The sequence below is a fragment of the Salvelinus sp. IW2-2015 genome, linkage group LG3 (genome assembly GCF_002910315.2).
Source record: "Salvelinus sp. IW2-2015 linkage group LG3, ASM291031v2, whole genome shotgun sequence".
NCBI classification, from domain to species: Eukaryota; Metazoa; Chordata; class Actinopteri; order Salmoniformes; family Salmonidae; genus Salvelinus; species Salvelinus sp. IW2-2015.
This window is the reverse complement of record NC_036840.1, coordinates 1,545,669-1,563,759: the sequence shown is the minus strand read 5'-3', so window position 1 is coordinate 1,563,759 and position 18,091 is coordinate 1,545,669. Positions and strand designations below refer to the sequence as shown.

The 18,091-nt window shown below is 41.7% G+C and overlaps 1 pseudogene; it reads right to left on the bottom strand.

Annotated features, from left to right (window-relative positions):
* Window positions 1-12,149: 12,149 nt before the first annotated feature.
* LOC111955679 (anoctamin-4-like) overlaps window positions 12,150-18,091 on the bottom strand; it is a 44,669-nt pseudogene continuing 38,727 nt past the window's right edge.

The window sequence follows — 18,091 nt, the reverse complement described above, 5'->3', positions numbered from 1 at the left end:
TCTCTCTCCCTCTCTCTCTCTCTCTCTCTCTCTCTCTCTCTCTCTCTGTGTGTGTGTGTGTGTGTGTGATTGTGTGGGCGGAGACAGGTGTGCTGGAGTCAGAGCAGATCTCCACCAGCTGCAACCTGTTCCATAATCAAGACTTCTACAAATACTCAGCCCTGCCACTTCCACACTGACAGATTGTAAGATCTGCTCAGTCAGTCTACGTGGCTAGCTATTTGTTACTATTCAGATCCTGTTTTCCTTGCCTGATGCTGTTTTCCTCTCCGCTACAGTTCTGCCCGCTCTGACTCTGGTGCCTGTCCCACGTCTCGTCATCATGCTACTCTGTCCTGGATTCCCCACTCTATTACTCCCTTGGATTCCCCTCCGGACCTGCTTACCCTGTCTCAACCCCTTTCACTACAGCCTCCGCACCTGGTTTCCAGCAACCCGCCCGAGCTTCCCCTGACCTGCACTCCATCTCCCCCCTGGGGTTCAATAAATACCTTGGTTACTTCATCCCACTCTCCTTGTCGGAGTCTGCTCTTGGGTTCCCCTGTTCCACTCTGCGTAACAGTTATGTTATATTTTTTAATGTATTTTTTACCTCAGACGATCTGGTAGTGAGGTTGCTAGCTAGCACTCCTAGCAGCTTATGCTAACTAGCTAGCTGGCAAGCTAGCATAAACTAGCGCAAACTGGGCTAGTCATTGTCTAACTGACAGGTATAAACACATTCATAACCATAAAGGGGTAACTAGCCCCCAGACGTCAGTTACTCCCTAGTAGGGGGGAGAGTTGCCCCAACACACTCATCTAACATACTCAAACTATCAACATGTTTCTCTCTAAACAAGTTGGTTATTTATCTTAAGGCTTTCCTACTTGAATATTTAACAAAAATATATAGATCTAACTTCATTGGAATGTATCTACAACTTTTTCTAAATGTCAAAAAATTAGATCAACTTACCACAAAATCGTTTTGTTGAAATATCTCAAAGTTGTCATGACACTTTTTTGTTCAGCAAGAACAGTGACAGCCAGGGAAAGTATTGGAAAAATAATTTGACATCTTGTGGTCTTTATGTGAATTACAGGGGGGGTGGGGGCAGTTACCCCAGGTGGCTACTACTACCCTATTTACAATTATTGTTGCTAAAGGCTAATCAAATGCCATTTGTAATATACAAGTCTAATCAAGAAATGTAGGCTATGAAAGCGAAGAGAAATCACGTATAATGATCAAATCCATAAATCAGTAAGTGCAATCAAAGGTTTTTTCTTGAATTATGTAGGCTACATTCSACTGGACACAGATGTCAGTTCAACGTCTAGTTTTGATTTACATTTGTTGTCAACTAAATTGAATACAGCGACWAAAAATTCCCCATGTCATTGGATTTATGTTTAAAGTCGGGTGAAAACACCCCGATATACCCTTATGTTGATGTTGATTTGATTTTGATTGATTTTTGAAAAATCCGATCAGTTTTCCAAATTGATTCAACGTTGAATCAACTTAACCAGTTTTTGCCCAGCGGGATGTTTCTGTTGCCAAACATGTTATTGCATTGCATTCTCTGTTGTTCATGTTATAAAATCATTGAAAGGATCCTGCGCAGACACAATTAGGTGGCCTATCCCATATCTCTCAAGTCTCCACTTAAAGGGCCAATCCGCTGTTGAAACAATAACAAAGCGTCAACCCTGCCTCTGTTTTGGTAAAAAGCTGAGGGACGGGCCTGGCCATTCATAGACAGAGGACTGACCATACATTATATCAAAGGTGTTGTTTTAACCATTAATACCATGTTTTAACTATGTTTTTAGGCTATACAGTTTTGAGGCTATACATTTACAACGTTTACAATCATTGTAGTAAAACCAGCTTATATTTTGGGTTCAGATGGGGTGTGACAGTTCAACTAAGCTCATGAGGCATTACGTTATATTCTTCAAGAATGGGTATATATAATTAATTTATAAGTCCAAAAATGGATGTAGCAACTGCAGTTTGCCCTTCATTCTGTCCCTGAGCAAGGAAGTTAACCCACTGTTCCCCGGGCGCTGATGACGTGGATGTCGATTAAGGCAGCCCCCCGCACCTCTCTGATTCAGAGGAGTTGGGTAAAATGCATAAGACACATTTTAGTTGAATGCGTTCAGTTGTACAACTGACTAAGCATCCCCCTTTCCCTTTAAGTCATATGAAGACAGTGGCTTTTTAAATCGGAAGAGAGAGTAGCACGGTTATGGAAATCACCATATGTCTTCTACCACAGTCTTTAATGGAGAAGAATTTCAACAGACATCCACTGTAACAAACTGGTGCATTGAACTGTATTTAGCACCTGGAAAAGGGAACAATAGATTGATTGTATAAGAAGATAATTATAGGCCTACAGTATATATTTATACAAAATAATCAACACTTGAACTTGTCTACTTTGGATAAAAAATAATATATTTCATAATTGAATATGAGGTACTCTTATTGTCACAACAAAGGACATACTGTATGCCATGTCTATTGAACAGCAGTTATTAGGCCTATCTGGCAACGTTTCAAGTCTTTTGGAACAATCGAAAGACCATGGAGCTTTAAATTCAGCCCATACCCCTGACTCATGTACCTCATTTCCTGTGACTGTGTTCTTCGAAAAGGTCCCACTGACATGACCAATGCCTGGTGGTGTTATATTGATGTTATATGCCTCCCACGGGGTAGTATTACCCACATATTCTATTAGGAATAACATTATTTTAACAAATTCAGTGCATGGTATAAATCTAAGTTTGAAGGGTTTGATCGGCATAACCAATATGAAACACTTCTCACCCACCTAACAGTTTTTAGCATTGAATATAAAATATCTGATTAGCTTGAATGATACAACCCATCCTACACAGATTCCCTCCCTAAATAGGACATGATGTGAATCGCCGTAGGCAGTGGTGTAGTGGTATAGTGGTGCCTGGAGAAGTGGATATACTCTAATTGTGAGGGGCAAAAAATCCAAATGGCCCACCCGGCAACAGAAAGGCACCCTGTGTGAAAACGTCTGAGAAATAGTGACACACTCTGAATGACCTAAAATGATGAATCCCATATTGGTCTTTCACAGTCAGAACTACCCAAGCTGTACTGTGCAAGTAGGCTAATAGTAGGCCTTCTATTGAAACAGATAAATGAGTCTGTCAACTGAYTCAGAAATTCACAGGTTTCTTATTTATATATTTTTTAAGGTTTTTAAGTCACTTTTTTAATATTATAATTTTTTTTAATTGGAAGTTCTAAGTCACACTTGTCAAACTCATTCCACGGAGGACCGAGTGTCTGTGGGTTTTCGCTCCACCCTTGTACTTGATGAATTAAGGTCACTAATTACAATAGTAAGGAACTCCCCTCACCTGGTTGTCTAGGTCTTAATTGAAAGGAAAAAACAAAAACCTGCAGACACTTGGCCCTCCATGGAATGACTTTGAACCTCCTCTTCTCCACATCAGGAGACCACTTTTGAGGTCTGTGAAAAATCAAATACATTTATTTTTTATTGTAGTTACCCTTTGATTCAAGTGAGAAAGCACATAGCACTGTTGTTTGGTTGGCGGTGTTTCTGTAGCACATGGGATGGAGTTTTCAAAACAAATAGCCACTGGATTGATGCAAATAATCATGATATCATTCAGCCAGGTAGGCTACTTTGTAGCTGGTTAACATTTAATTGAGAAGGTTTTGGGAAAGCCTTTCCATCTACCAGAAGGCGGTTAGTCCCATCAATTGGCAGCAATTACATTATAAAATACTTCCTCATATGCATTCTCCTGTTTTATTGGTTTTCTTTAAAKTTTCTTTCGTTGTCTAGCCACCAATGGCATAATCCTAGTCATATTAGCAACCCATGATGTTGCATCTTTAGATCTCCCCTCTTTTAAAATGTCTAACGGATATTTAGATCTCTGTCCATGAAACTGCTCGCATGTGCGATGGGAATTTCAGAACAATGTTTTCCCGCAAATTGCATTTTGGAACATTTGCGAGTAGGCCTACCACCATGTAGCCTCTGCAGACTCCCCAACAACTGGATGTTCAGTTTTGAGGGAAATAGAGCCTGTGATGCAACTTTTTCTATTGGATTTTAACAAGGTGACGCTCCAGCTTAACTCCTCCTCCACATGTACTGGATTGGTTGAACAGTGCAGAAGAGAACCTCCCGACAGCTTTTTTTCCTTCTCGTCAAGAGCAGTATGTAGGGGATCTAGTTTCAGGCGTTTCTTTTACGCCTGCTACATTAGGTTAAACTCTGTGTGCACATTGGTGTGCTTAAAATGTGAAGAAATAATAGTTTATCAACATTTTAAGATGTTGATTCAAAATGGTCTGTTCCATCAGCCTTATTAATTGATACGACGTATACTGTACCCCCACTACACTAGTCTCTGTGTCGTCAGCAAACTTAATGATGGTGTTTGGCCATGCAGTCATGGATGAACAGGGAATACAGGAGGGGACTAAGTACACACCCCTGAGGGGCCCCAGTGTTAAGGATCAGCGTGGCAGACGTTTTGTTGCCTACTCTTAACACCTGGGGGCGGCCCGTCAGGAAGTCCAGGATCCAGTTGCAGAGGGAGGTGTTTAGTCCCATAATCCTTAGCTTAGTGATGAGCTTCGTGGGCACTATGGTGTTGAACGCTGAGCTGTAGTCAATTAACAGCATTCTCACATAGGTGTTCCTTTTGTCCAGGTGAGAAAGGGCAGTGTGGAGTCATCTGTGGATCTGTTGGGGTGGTATGCTAATTTGAGTGGATCTAGGGTGTCCGGGAGGATGCTGTTGATGTGATCCATGACCAGCCTTTCAAAGCACTTCATGGCTACCGACGTGAGTGCCAGGGGCGGTAATCATTTAGGAAGCTTCCTTGGGCACAGGGACTATGGTGGTCTGCTTGAAACATGTAGGTATTACAGACTTGGTCAGGGAGAGGTTGAAAATGTCTGTGTTGACAGTTGGTCCGTGCATGCTTTGAGTACATTGTATATAGCCCAAGTTATTGTTACTCACTGTGTAATTATTATTACTTGTTTTACTTTTCTATTATTTTTTTACTTTTCTATTATTTCTCAGATTTTCTTTCTCTCTGCATTGTTGGGAACGGTCTGTAAGTAAGCATTTCACTGTTAGTTTACAAAGCATGTGATGAATAAAAATGTATTTGGTTTATGCTACTAACTTCCGATGTTTATGGTCTCCCAAGTTGTCCCTCTTTAAACACTTGTGCCCAAATACTACTTCCCTAAATCAAACTGCCCTCCATCTTTCCCACCTGACTATCCTTCTTCCTCTTCCTGTGTAACACTTTTTTATCTTCCATGCCAAAGAAACCAAACGTCAATCAAGCCTGATTGATTGCACCTGCTGCTCATTCCTGGTACATAGTTATTTAAATTAGTAAGGAGCTAGGTTTCCATCCAATTGGCGACAGATTTTCATGTTGATATTCTAAAATCTGCCATTTCCCAACAGTGGTGTGTCCACCAAACTGAATTGTTGTGGATAAAAATCAGTGCGTGATGATGTAGTGCACACAAAATGTACTTTTCCGCCTTAGTTTTAATTTACCAAATAAAAATCTAATGTCCAATGTATTCCATCACATTTTCAACTCTCCCAATAGTTTAGTCACAAAAAATATTGCGTTAAATAAACAATGAGCCTACTCTGGTCTTGGCACGTGCGCTCTAGCCAACAGCTAGCAGATACTCTGCGGGTATGTTAGTCTGCAATACATGAGATTATTTTGTATTTGTCAAATGGCAGTCAAGCATTGATAATCATGTCAACAGAATAAGACCAACATTTATTGGAAAGGAGCATCAAGCTCATACTGTGCACTTTCACCACCCTGTGAAGTTCATCATAATTTATTTCATCCGTAGCCTAATAAACGGCATGATTTTCCGAATCGTAGTGGGAGGACCACACACCATGTCATCGCATGACTCCAAGTTTACTTCGATATGTTGGTTATTATATCAATATTTGTGCATAAAGGCGTTTCCACCGCCATTTCTCGCACAAAAAGAAAGAACAAATGATTTCTTAGAAGTTATAAAAATGTACCAAAACCTGTTTCCATCACAGCTGTTGTGATTTTCTTATACTGTATATGGTATGTCTTTCCGCGCATAAAAACTGTGGATGGAAACGCGGTTACTGTTATGAATTGCGACACTGTCAACTTTTTCCATACTGCACCTTTGGGCTCCCGAGTGGCGCAGTGGTCTAAGGCACTGCATCTCAGTGCTAGAGGCGTCACTACAGACCCTGGTTTGATTCCAGGCTGTATCACAACTGGCTGTGATTGGGAGTCACATAGGGCAGTGTACAATTGGCCCAGCATCGTTAGGGTTTGGCCGGGCTGTCATTGTAAATAAGAATTTGTTCTTAACTGACTTGCCTAGTTAAATAAAATACAAAAATAAACTTTACATGTGTGAATTACCATAGTGAAACACATGGGAGATTTTGAAAACACAGAYAGAAATACTGTCTGATTATGATAAACAGCTGACTGCACGTGTACAAACCCCTAAAGTAGATGCTGGGCTAAGTGCTTTGTGTGTGCGCATCTGTGCGTGTGTATGTGTTAGTGTTCATAATTGTTGCAACCCCTATTACTAGCCTGTTCAACCTCTCTTTCGTATCGTCTGATATTCCCATAGATTGGAAAGCTGCAAAGGGGGGAGACACTCTAGACCCAAACTGCTACAGACCTATATCTATCCTGCCCTGCCTTTCTAAGGTCTTCGAAAGCCAAGTTAACAAACAGATTACTGACCATTTTGAATCCCACCGTACTTTCTCCGCTATGCAATCTGGTTTCAGAGCTGGTCATGGGTGTACCTCGGCCACGCTCAAGGTCCTAAACAATATCATAACCTCCATCGATAAGAGACATTACTGTGCAGCCGTATTCATCGACCTGGCTAAGGCTTTCGACTCTGTCAATCACAACATTCTTATTGGCAGACTCAACAGCCTTGGTTTCTCAAATGACTGCCTCGCCTGGTTCACCAACTACTTCTCTGATAGAGTTCAGTATGTCAAATCGGAGGGCCTGTTGTCTGGACCTCTGGCAGTCTCTATGGGGGTGCCACAGGGTTCAATTCTCGGGCCGACTCTCTTCTCTGTATACATCAATGATGTCGCTCTTGCTGCTGGTGATTCTTTGATCCACCTCTACGCAGACAACACCATTCTGTATACCTCTGGCCTTTCCTTGGACACTGTGTTAACTAACCTCCAGATGAGCTTCAATGCCATACAACTCTCCTTCCGTGGCCTCCAACTGCTCTTAAATGCAAGTAAAACTAAATGCATGCTCTTCAACCGATCGCTGCCCGCACCTGCCCGTCCGTCCAGCATCACTACTCTGAACGGTTCGGACTTAGAATATGTGGACAACTACAAATACCAAGATGTCTGGTTAGACTGTAAACTCTCCTTCCAGACTCACATTAAGCATCTACAATTTAAAATTAAATCTAGTATTGGCTTCCTATTCCGCAACAAAGCATCCTTCACTCATGCTGCCAAACATAGCCTCGTAAAACTGACTATCCTACCGATCTTCGACGATGCCATTTACAAAATAGCCTCCAACACTCTACTCAACAAATTGGATGTAGTCTACCACACTGCCATCCATTTTGTCACCAAAGCCCCATATACTACCCACCACTGCGACCTGTACGCTCTTGTTGGCTGGCCCTCACTTCATACTCGTCGCCAAACCCATTGGCTCCAGGTCATCTACAAGTCTCTGCTAGGTAATGCCCCGCCGTCTCTCAGCTCACTGGTCACCATAGCAGCACCCACCCGTAGCACGCGCTCCAGCAGGTATATTTCACTGGTCACCCTCAAAGCCAATTCTTCCTTCGGCCGCCTCTCCTTCCAGTACTCTGCTGCCAATGACTGGAACGAACTGCAAAAATCACTAAAGCTGGAGACTCTTACCTCCCTCACTAGCTTTAAGCACCAGCTGTCAGAGCAGCTCACAGATCACTGCACCTGTACATAGCTCATCTGTAAATAGCCCATCCAATCTACCTCACCCCCATACTGTATTTATTTATCTTGCTCCTTTGCACCCTAGTATCTCTACTTGCACATTCATCTTCTGCACATACTATTCCAGTATTTAATTGCTATATTGTAATTACTTCACCACCACTGCCTATTTATTGCCTTACCTCTCTTATCCTACCTCATTTGCACATACTGTATATAGATTTTTCTACTGTATTATTGATTGTTTGTTTGTTTATTCAGTGTGTAACTCTGGGTTGTTGTATGTGTCGAACTGCTTTGCTTTATCTTGGCCAGGTCGCAGTTGCAAATGAGAACTTGTTCTCAACTGGCCTACCTGGTTAAATAAAATTGAAATAAAAACAATAAAAAAGAAATAATACATTGGGTCTTGTAAGTAGTGTCTTCTGCAGGTCACGGCTGTAAGGGGGATGTGCTACTGGGTCATTGGTATTTCATACATCCCCTCATCCCCCTGCAGGTCAGGGGTCACCAAGGCTATGACAGAGGTGTAACTTTAGCCCACCCTTCAAAGTTCCCATCCAACTTTGTTTACGACCTACAGTGGCAAGAAAATGTATGTGAACCCTTTGGAATTACCTGAATTTCTGCATAAATTGGTCATCAAATTTGATCTGATCTTCATCCAAGTCACAACAATAGGCAAGCATAGTGTGCTTAAACTAATAACACACAAATTATTGTATTTATCTTGTCRATATTGAATACATAATTTACACATTCACAGTGTAGGTTGGAAAAAGTATGTGAACCCCTAGACTAATGACTTCTCCAAAAGCTAATTTGAGTTAGTAGTCAGCTAACCTGCAGTCCAGTCAATGAGACTAGATTGGAGATGTTAGTTAGAGCTGCCTTGCCCTATAAAAAACACTCACAACATTTGAGTTTGCTATTCACAAGAAGCATTGTCTGATGTGAACCATGCCTTGAACAAAAGAGATCTCAGAAGACCTAAGATTAAGAATTGTTGACTTGCATAAAGCTGGAAAGGGTTACAAAAGTTTCTCTAAAAGCCTTGATGTCCATCAGTCCACGGTAAGACAAATTGTCTATAAATCGAGAAAGTTAAGCACTGTTGCTACTCTCCCTAGGAGTGGCCATCCTGCAAAGATGACTGCAAGAGCACATCGCAGAATGCTCAATGAGGTTAAGAAGAATCCTAGAGTGTGTGTGTGTGTGTGAGACGGAACAGGTTGCTGTGTCGCTCCAGGCAACCAGTGAGTGGTTCTTTCTCAACCCTGTAGCAGGGACAGAGGAAGACAGTCATACATCTAATCTGTTTGGGAAAACAGCCTGCGAGGAGGGCTCTTTATCAGCAACATTAGGACCGACAGCTAGGACCCTGACATTCAAGGACATGCACCATGGCACTGTCGCCACGGGAGTGCTGAAATCATTTATGATATATGATAAAAATACAAGACCATGTTAGAAACCAACACACATCAGTTGTGTGTTGGTGCTTTCTGTTTCTCAAAGGGCCTATGAATTATTCTGGCAAAGCTCTCACTGGGGTTGGGAAATGTCTGAGGGACACTGTGTGATTCAGGTGTGCTAGAGCTTTTTCACCCTCACATTGTAGTTCTGGATCCTGACAAAATAGCTTTTACCCGTGAGCCTTGATCTTGGGGTATACAAATTTGACCATTATCAAATCCAAGTTGTCTGTGGTAGCCCACCGAGCTAAAGCCTTAGAATTAGCTCTAGGAGCTGACATAAGTTTTCAGGTATCAGGCATGGTTGATCATTAGGCAAGCAACATTCAAGGAACCACACAATGCAGGGGGTCTCTTCAATTAAAATCTGAATGTCTATATTTGAGAACTCCGATTAAATGTTATTGAACACCAATAAGTCTGGGTATAACGTGAGACATTGTGTTTGATGTCTGAATCGTGGCTGAGACAGACTGGAGAGGTAGACTGAGTAGTCCTGCATGAATAAGTATTAGAAAATGAGTTAGAATGGATTAATTAAAAAGACTAGCGAGGGATACAAATTTGAAGAAAGAAAAACCAGYCGGGTCAAGGAACACTGGTCACTGGTCTAAACGAAATGGATGAAAACTCAAAATGAAGCTTACYTCCCATCAAACAGGAGCCTGGACATATACATATAATCTATTCATTCATTCTATTTCTATGTTCCCAGGTCCCCTACCACTTCATATTGGGCATTTCTGCAAAAATACCGGATATGAGGCCATGGTCAAAAAATACAGGATATGAGGCCATGGTCATATGATCCATATGAGGCCATATGATCGCAGATTCCCAGGATAGCCTTACGCAACTCAAAGCCGATGTCAGGGATAATCCTCTTAGAGGAGAAAATTTGCCTTAATAGAAAACAAACACGCCATGTTTCCCCTCCTGTTTTTAATTCTCAAAATGGTGTGTTTACGTGTGGATGGGCACCCTACGCTAACTCCTCCACCACACCACAGTAATCCACCCTGAAGGACATGGCACTGGACTAAATAGAACTTATAGCCTCCAATTTGTAGTGATGTGCATCATGTGCATCATGTTCAAGCGAAAGTTACAGCAGATTACAAGCATTTTGCAAGGGTCAGGAGGATTAAGCATTTTGAATATATAATATGGAACAATATGGAAAAGTTATGAAGCTAAAAACAATATAGAAAGACCCTTATGGATACGGTGGTTATTAGATTAGTACATCCATGTATTATTACTTAATACTTAAGCTACATCTCAACGACTCAGATGCTAATGTGATTTCCAACAGCTTCCAGCTCCACATGTAACAGTTCCAGTCAAGGTCAGACAGTTAGACTAAGGGATACTTTATGTAACCTCAGAATGGCTTTATAATGCTAACACAATATGACCATAGACAAAATACTGTAAAAGCGGTTTTCATAAAACCTACAGAATGGTTTGGAACTTCCCAGTGGCATTACAAAGCCCTTTTCTCAGGCATCCAGGGTCAAGACAGTTGCAAGATGAGTGTGATTCCGTTGTCAAGACAATCAACTTCCAACCAAAATGCTGTCTCTCTTCAATGACATTCAGCCAAGAAATTTTCCCCCAACATGTGTATTTTGTGCTCAAACAGGAACATCCAATCTGCTTGAATCCAGCCCTGTGGTTGCTACTGAAAAGGCCTTTCAGTGTGCTCTGTGTGCCAACATGACCTTGACTGGCCACTTCAGCAATCTTCTTGTTTTGTCTTATTAGACCCCTGAACCTCAATCATGAATAGGAGCTGTAACAGTTTTAAATTACATCTTATCCTCAATGTAACTGTTACCTATCACAGAAAGGGATAACAAGCTAGTTCACCTTGATAGGCTGTTGTAGRGCCAGATGTGTGAAACAAGTCTGACAATTCCTACGGATATGAAAGAAAGTGGTTGATATTGAGGTGGTGCTTGGGGAACCAACTGTTGCCCTTGGCAAAATGTGTATTACGTAGACACTAGGAATTATATAAACGTACAGGAGAAAGCTGCCAACAGTAGAGAGCATTCAAATAAACAGATAGTTTACACCAATAATGGTGTAAACCAAACAAGAATTGCTCCAGGGGCACAAAACAAAAACACCCTACAATGTCACTGGTAATTTCCCCTACAATAACGTAAATAAAGATACTTCTCATCTTCAAAGTATCAGAACATGACTGTTTATTTTTTTGGATACTTGTCAAAAAAATGTGAGAACTAACTGTAAACCTATTCCCTTCTCTCTCATTGTTTTGAGGCCTGTAACTGCATCAGAAGATAGGTGTATTGGCGCRCCTTGGTGGCCAAGTAGGGAACTGCAGAGGGGGAATCATGTGTTACCACACTAGACACTAGAGGCAGACAGTAGCTGCAGCTACAGTTACTTGGTGGGCAGCCTCTAAACGTTCTGGAGGAGACATCAGTGTTTGTGATGCATACTGTGTTCTGACAACCTGACCTACCCACTAAGGATGTGCTAACCTTCATGGAGATTCTCATAGTGGCACATTCTGTCAGATGGAAACATGTTGAAACAGTTTTAAAATTACATCAAAGTGCAAATTGGACAATTACAAAACCGGTTTGTAACAAATATGAATATTTATTACTCTTGTTATTAGTATCCATTGTAAAGGAAGGCATTGGATGTTCGAGCAGTCTGCGTTCACTAACACAGATCTGATGGAACGTTTCAAAATAACATTGTAAGCAGCACACAACGTAAGCAGAGAACATGGCCGAAGGTTTACAACCTTGTAAAAGCAATTGATCATGATTCCTCATGAGTTTGTCCTCAAAATAAAAAGACTAGGATTGTAAACAGGGTTTGTCATTCAACCGCACAGATGACTTTTTTTAAGTTGTGACAATAGAACTGCAAAAGTTWGTTTTTTGTGTTTCTTTGAAATCTACATTCAGGTTTTCAAGAAATGTACAGTTGTGAGTCCAAAGTGGAAGGAGCAATCTGGAAAAAAGTAGTAAACCCATTGTCAAATGTTCCAATGTATGTCCTCTTTTTTCCCCTCACCCACTGGCCTCTCGGATTCAAAATGACGTACAGTACGTTTGAACACCATGACGAGGAGCATGCTGAATGCAGGTTTGTTGGACGGTCCTCTTGGGGGCGCTCATCTGGTCCAGTGAGAGACGRAGACAGGCAGGACAGTCCCTGGCGTGCATGCAGCCAGTTCTCTGTCATTCCCACACACAACGCCACCGAGCAAAAATGGACACCAGCATGACCTGTGGAGTCATAGAGACAGTGTCAGTAGATAATCACAACAGTAGTGGAACTTCTAGACAACAGGAACAAATAGGACATTACTTTATTTTATTTACTTATTTCCCTTCCTTGCACAACCTGGTCCCTTGTCGTCCCGTGCTTCAATTGGCAAATCTTACTTCGATAGCTGATGTGTGTTGAGCGTTCAGGCATAAAATGACAGCTGTGCTTCACCCAGATGAGTGGTGCTACACATTGGTCATACAGGTGAGTTATTCTTCCTATATATAAATGTAATTCCTATCCGCCACACTCTGCAGCCTGCAAACTTATAGATTGCCTGTCAGTATTCCGTGCTGGTCCCTTCAGTGCAGTGTAGTTATTTATCACCTGCTTGTGCATTCAGAGCAATGCGTTATGATGGGCCCTGTAATTCTTCTTTTTCTCGTTCTTCTCCTTCTGCAGTCTCTCTAGCTCGGCCTCGTACATCATCTCCTGGATCAGGTACTTCTCCCGCCGCATGCGGTCCCGCAGGTCCTTGGGCAGGTCTGGGATCAGGTAGGCGATCAGGTTCTTGATGGTGAAAACCATGTGCTACAAAAGAACAACACCAATAGTACAGTAATTACAGAATCATCTCGGCTGAATATTGTGTTATGGTTTTATTGAATGGAATGAACTGTACAAACTAACCTCGAAGACTATGATGAAGGCCAGTCGTGCGGCCAGGACATGCCAGAACTGCAGCGTGTAGGAGTATGGCTCACCGGGCGAGTCTGGGGGCTCTCTGTAGTCACGGTACCTGGGGGGTTAAACACAGGGTCGAAAGGTCAAAAGTTATGACTTTTCTGTTCAAACAAGCCCAACCATACCAAGACTCTCTTTGGTCACAAAACCTACCTGCAGTACTTCACTGCTTCTCCAAACGTATCCGATCCATCTGTCCTGGGCACCGACGTGTTCTCAAAATCAGACACTCTGAACATCGATAGACTGGCGTTCACATATCCCATCATGCACCTGGACAGGAAACAATAAAATGTCATTGGTTTGACGTTGTGATGCCAAAATACATGTCAAAGGCAGACACTTTGCCTGTGTGGTCACTGTGGTCGGGCTCGCTCACCTCTCCCCGGCCCGGCCCTGCCCGGCACACGGGCCGTACTTGTATGCGTATACAAGGCGTGGGATGAAGTCGGAGGTGACGGCGATGACAAAGGCGTTGGTGATGACGGACAAGATACCGATGCCCTCCAGAATGCCGTACCAGATCCCTGGAGGGAAAATAACAATGTTCTTGCTCCGATGCAAATGATTTATTARAGTTCACCAGCAAGCAGCCTGTCAGGACTTCTTCAAAGAATACTTATAAAGGGGTATGAAAATGATTCCAAAAGTATAAAGCATAACAGACTGGCCGGCTAAAATSGTCTGTCTGTGCTGAAACTAATGAAATAGGGTTCCATTGAGTGAAAATAGCTGAGGCACGGTGTTGGCGTAAAACAATTACGTCTATGGCATGTTTTGCGTTCCTTTGAAAATGGCCCTACAGTAGGGGATTGTCAGACCGGAAGATGAGCCTAACCTATGTCTTTGGCTTGAGAGGGCAGGGGTCTCCGCCACTGGGTGACAAACTTGTAGGCGTCCAGGCGGATCTCAATGATGTTGTTGAGGAGGGCCAGGAGCGGGGCCAGGGGGAAAGCTGCCACAAATATGGTGGTGAAGCCAAACTGTAAGACTGAAACACACAGACACAGAGAGTAAAGCGTCACCAGTAGTCCTATTCAAAACCCCATTCAAAAACCCCATTACATTTTGTACAGATGGCCACCCCAAAGCCATATTCACTCAGAAAGGCCAATATGATTTGAGGTTATACCATTCAATGTCGCAATTGTTACTGTATGTCAGTGCGTGTGGGCATTTCACAGGACAAAGTTAGCCATTTGATTTTGTGCTTCGTGAAGAGCCTCGCCAAGGAAGTCACAGTACATCGGGCGTAAATAGAAATCAGCATTCAAAAAGCCTACAGAGACACCACATAATGGATCTATGCAGCATTATGGGTTAAAATAGCATTATGGGTTAAAATAAACAGTGACGCATGCATGTGGATATAGCTGCATGCTGTGTGCAACCACYGAATCCTAGCCTAAGCGTTACACTGATCTGTCATTGTCATAAATGTCACGGTCATCTGACATTGTCATACATAAATCTGTCTACACCAAACACATGTAGGAGAAATGCTTCAAGTAACCATTGTGTGATTAATACATGGCATGTGCCTGCTTTATGTATACCTCACATAATCATACTTAAAGGACAACTCCACCTCAAAAACTAATTAAACAATACCAAAAGATAGTTTTGGGGCAGACTCTTCCTTCAATATACACTTGGAAAATCCATGTAGACATTAATGATTCATATTTACCAGCATTCACATTGATGGTAAATAAATGTAAACATGATATATACAGTACATGGCATGTATATAATGGTTTACATGAGCAAACACTGTACGAGTGCTAGTTTATGGTTAACCTTCGACCTCCAGCTCCCCAGGGGGGCAAAGAGGATAAATCAGTCATGTAGATCAACTTATTCTAGAATGTAACAAGAGCAGGTTAGAGATCTTACTGTTCAAACATGTTCCGGTTTTTACTCAACAGTTCTTAAATATCAGACTGTATTATAGGATTATAAAATAGTGAAATGATGACATTTCAATAATGATCTCTCCTAGTTAGTCAAGTTGGCAGAGGCTGCATGCCGTTTTAGAGGATGTCATTCCTGTAAAGGTGAAGAGCTTGATATGGACATTTCACATGGAGAATTGCAACGCATTATAATTTAGTTAACTTTTCAATAATGACATCATACACAGGTCATAACCACTCATTCTTTACACCAGTGTTTACTTGGTAAATTACATTCCTGGGTCATTTGTAATACTGGTATAAATTGTTAGAAATTCTGTATTCTTATGACAGGTGTTTTTAGCCTTATGTGGGCCCTGTGACGTTTAATCTATGAACTGGCCACTTATTCAAGTAGGCTGTATTTCAGTCTGGAATCTCTCAGACTGAAAGGTCATTTCCACCACCCAGAAACTAGCTAGGTTAATCAACATCCTCTGAGGTGATCTATAGTCATCAATAGACTGTAGTCAGGTGTGTTATTGTCTGCAGCCTGGAGAAAAAGTTGCCACTAACACCAGCACTTTGCCCACTGCAGAACCACCTGCAGCCCCTCATAGGACACTGTTTTGCCCAGTGGAAATCTTTTTTCTATAGAAGTAATTAGGTCCTTAGCTAATATTCATGGTCTTTCTCCTCTCCATGTGCAGTTTGCCTGCAAAGCAGAATATGATGGCAAGGAGCGCAATAAACATATTTGGCACATGCATTCATGACCTAAACTAGTAAACAACATTTTTTCTACAGTACCTTTCATGTTCACTGCAAGCAATCAGGCAATCAGGGAAAAATGACAACGGAGTTGGTGTCCCACATCTGACCAATAGGTTCTCTCAACTTATTAACAATTTACATTACACTACTCTTATTACTGTTGAATTATTATTGTAAGCAGTGCAAAAATAATTGTAATTAGTCATTGCTACACTGTTACTTACTGTTAGCGTAACTATTGTTACGTCTAGGGGTGCTGCTAGGGTAGTTGTGCTGCTCTAAGTCGGAGTGTAACAATGAGTAATTAAATTCTTGATAACACTGTACTCACAGGAATAATTACACTGTACTCACAGGAATAATTACACTGTACTCACAGAATAATTACACAGTAATAAGAACCCTGTGTAAAGTGTTACCCAAATTGTTTAAGGGAATGGTTCACCCAATATACACATGTACATTGTAAGACGTCTAGAGATAAGGTTAGACATCAATCAATCCATTGGTATTATATACCTGGCCACAAGTCCCAAATTCTAACATTGTTGTTTTTTTGTCCAAAGACCAATGTAACTCAATATCCCCAAAATTAACATGTTTAGTATTTCATGTCCAAATCATTCCACATTGTCTACAATTGAGCCATTTCTAGTCAAAGCGTGTGAACATAACAAACAGAACAGTGTAAGCACCACTGATGGGAATGGGACAAACAGAAAGAACAGGATCTATCGATGAAAACATCAACACATTTTTACACCCATCTTACACAGAGGAGTTGGCTATGTTTTCTGCACTTGTGTATTAACTGCATACAAGATGATGACGGCAATGACTCTGTGTTCTCAATGCAGAGCAGTGGCTTACTTGGTTGCTCACTCAGGTCTATATCGCTCGAGCCACACTGATTCTTCTGATTGGTCAATTGATTGATAGTGAGATAGAAATGATTTGCATTTTAAAGTAACTGTCCAGTGTTTCCAGATTTCTATGGAATATAACCTAGAACAAATTACAATATGAGTGAAATATTTTTCATCCAAAAAATGGTACTTAAGTATGTTAAAAAGCAGCCTTTTTTGTATTGGAACGTTGTGGCCCAACAACAGAAAGGTGTGGGTGTACACTGGTAAAAAATTTTTTTATATGAGTAGACCAACTGATTGGCCAGGAGGATGACATCATCCTCTATGTGGAAATAGCAAGCATTTTTTAAACGGTCTGTTTGAGGTGTTTTTTTAAGTGTTTTTTTCTCCAATGTATGCTTTGGCCACAAATACGAGTATAGGATGAGTCAACAACATTATTTGGTATGAGTTTACAGAATATTAAGTTTTAAAAGTGAGATTTTCATTGGACAGTTGCTTTAAACGTGGGCTCAGGGTCAAAGGGCACTACTCATCTCCAGGTATTCGTCAAACAGTCCGTAGGCATTCATGGGCTGCAGGTTGTAGTCCCTCTCCACTGCGGGAAGCTGGCCTTGGCGTTGGGGCCGTGCTCCTGCCTCAGCCTTCGCCGCGTCCACCAGTTCTGGATCAGCCTGACAAACAATAAAGTCACAGGGGGTGACTGGTGGAGATGACACCCTAGGCGCTAGTTGCGTCTAATTGGCTAAGCCAGGCCATACTCACGGGTAGCCCAGCTCCATGAAGTTGTTCCAGGTCTGCTTGAGCACCATGATGATACCCATCTGCATGCAGAGATCTATCAAACAACCACTGGGATGCACTGCACAGAAAGGGGAAACAGTGCCGACACTTTATTCAATCAACAACTCTTCAACTAACTATCCAGTAACCCTAGTAACATTACATTTTACATTTAAGTCATTAGCAGACGCTCTTATCCAGAGCGACTTACAAGTTGGTGCATTCACCTAAGA